Source organism: Ostrea edulis, chromosome 7 (genome assembly GCF_947568905.1).
Source record: "Ostrea edulis chromosome 7, xbOstEdul1.1, whole genome shotgun sequence".
NCBI lineage: Eukaryota > Metazoa > Mollusca > Bivalvia > Ostreida > Ostreidae > Ostrea > Ostrea edulis.
The window spans coordinates 75,064,500-75,067,433 of record NC_079170.1 but is presented as its reverse complement, the minus strand read 5'-3'; the positions used below and the strand labels follow the sequence as shown (position 1 = coordinate 75,067,433).

The following is a 2,934-nucleotide window of genomic DNA, read 5'->3' as shown; positions in this document are numbered from 1 at the left end:
GATTGAGCATTTATATTTAGTATCCCATTGATTTTGTCAGCCCTATATAAGGAGCTGACTCAGATTTACTCACTCTGCTAGGTTAAAGAACTCTAAGGTTTGTACTTTTCACATGAATTTCGTGTTCGCCTCTTATCTTTTACATAGAGTAGGAAATGAACATAACATTGAGTTAGGGAACTATTTAGATTTTACATTATAATATGTAAATACCTTAGCAGAGTCAATTTACTTGGTTCAGGGTAGTATCAGATATTACTTTTTCAGAGTTTAAGTGTTTAGGCTATCTCAATGTTTCTATAGTTAGCCTTGTCCTATGCTACTTTTAGATGTATGGAAGCCTTTTAGTGTTATAACACTATATTTATGCCCCCATTCAAAGAAGAGGGACATATTGGTTTGCACCTGTTGGTCGGTCGGTAGACCACATGTTGTCCGCTTAATATCTTAAGAACCATTCACTTGATCGTAATATATTTCATATGTGGGTTGGTTATGAAAAGAAGAGGACCCCAATTGTTTTTCAGGTCGAAATGTCAAGGGTCAATCTACTCTGGACATAGGAAGACACTGCCTGCTCAATATCTTGAGAACCCTTTGCTTGACAGACATCAAACTTGGTACACTGGTACATCTCAAGGAGTAGATTTAAGGTCATATGGTCAAAGGTCAAGGGGTAAACTGGACATAGTAATATATTGTCTCTTATGTTTTAAGAATTATTTGCTTGATTGACACCAAACCTGGTACAGCATAAGGAGTAGATGACCCCTATTGATTTTTAGGTCACTTGGTCAATCCACTCCTGACATAGGAAGATATTGTTTGCTCAATATTTCGAATTGATGATACTACTATCAATCAAATTATGCATATGTATAACCCTTTTCAATTTTGCACCATGGGGGCTTATATGTAATTGTTTTACAAACACCTCATGTTTTATAGTTTGTGAAAGCTTGTTAGGGTCATAACTTTAGATTTTCTTATTATGGTACTTGCCCGTCAGAGACTGGACATATTATGGTATGGTGTTGTCTGTCCGGACCTTGTAAGATAGGATACAGACTGAACCGTAAGCTCTAGAATCTTACAACTTGGTACATTTGATCACCATAAAAGGAAGATGCTTATTGTTTTTTAAGGTCAAGGTTGTAGGTTCACTTAATAGGAAAACCTTGTTCGAGAAAATTACAGATTCTTGAACTGAGTATTTTGAGGAAACATTACATAGAAAGTACATGATTTGTCAAATTTCTCCCAATATTCAACTGAGAACCTTATTCTGCAGAGTATTTGTATGGGTATGGAAAATGTGTATGTGGCTATGATTTTGATTTTTGTTAAAAAATTTGTTGTTGAAAATTACAGGTTTAACCGAGTCAGTTTTTGAGGAAATATACATGTATTAAATAAATGACGGTTTGACCTTTTAACTCCTCTCACAGTTTTGAAGCTAGGGTCTTTGTAAATAACTTCTTTGGTGTTTTAGAATATTTACAGATTGTTGATCATGGTCAATTTTGGGGAAATATTTTCCGCAGAGCTCTAGTTGTCTATCTACCGGCCTCCTGTCACTTTTAAGTTTAGGAGCTTTTATTCATGGAAAGAAAGTATGTGACAACCTGATGATGGCTGATACTATTTAAAGCCTTTTTATACGCCCGTCTTAAGATGGGACGTATTATGGTATGGCGTTCATGTCCGTCCGTCTGTTAGCTTTTTCGTGTCCGACCCGTAACTTAAATACTACAAGGCCTAGAATCATCAAACTTTGTCTGTAGATACATCTTGGGTAGAAGGTGTGTCGCACATTAAAACCAAGTAACTGTGACTTTTCATTAGGAAGATATGGCCATATATGGCAAAAACTTGTCCGACTCATAACTTGAAAACTATTAGACCTAGAATCACCAAAATTGGTCAACTAATGCATCTTAGGTAGAAGGTGTGTCGCATCCTACTTTAAGGTCACTGTGACATTTAATTAAGGTGATATAAAAAAAATGTTTTAATGGGTACAATCTATACTGTTAACAATATGTGACGGGCATATCATGTGCCATGGCGGTGCACTTTATTCTAGAAATGGCATCAGAAAAACACCCTATGTAACCTTTTCTGCTTGTACTCATTTATTTTTATTGGAAAACTTATTACTTGTTATCAGCTACTCTAAAACAATATTGACTTGTGCTATAATAAATTTGTAAACTTTACAAGTCTTTTCATTTCAAACAAGGTGTTGAACAAGTTGTTGAACATCATCTGGGATTCACAACCAAACAGGTACAACATGGAAACAGTGTGTTCCATGATTTCTGTAGTGTAACAAGTCCAGCTGATCCCAAGTACACTGTACTATTGACAACGATTGTTTTTGATAAGCACAATAGAAGTTCTACTTTGGGAGAAGCTATAATTATTTTAGTCCTAGCATACAGTGCTTCCTGTTAGAGTTAGGGTGCTGTATAACTTGGTACCTCTTTGAGATAAAATGCTTTATCATCAAATCATAAAGCATCTTCCCTCTAACAGATACCAGATTATAAAGCACCCTCCCTCTAACAGGTACCAGATTCTATAAAGTACCTTCCCTCTAACAGGTACCAACTTACAAAGCACACTTCCTCCAACATGTACCAGATTATAAAATATCCTCCATTTATAATCTGGTACCTGTTAGAGGGAGGTTGCCTTATAAGATGGTACCTGTTAGAGGGAGAGTGCTTTATAAGTTGGTACCTGTTACAGAGAGGTTGCCTTATAAGTTGGTACCTGTTAGAGGGAGAGTGCTTTATTAGTTGGTACCTGTTAGAGGGAGAGTGCTTTATTATTTGGTACCTGTTAGAGGGAGAGTGTCTTATAAGTTGGTACCTGTTAGAGAGAGAGTGCTTTATAATCTGGTACCTGTTAGAGGGATAGTGCTTTATT

At 36.2% G+C, this 2,934-nt stretch overlaps 1 long non-coding RNA gene across 1 annotated transcript in view; it reads left to right on the top strand.

Moving 5' to 3' along the window:
* The window catches only part of LOC130048506 (uncharacterized), a 3,138-nt gene extending 916 nt beyond the window's left edge, over window positions 1-2,222 (top strand). Inside the window, exon 2 of the long non-coding RNA XR_008797299.1 lies at window positions 1-2,222. This exon is cut by the window's left edge and continues 403 nt beyond it. This is a non-coding gene — a long non-coding RNA (uncharacterized LOC130048506).
* The last annotated feature ends 712 nt before the right edge of the window (window positions 2,223-2,934 follow it).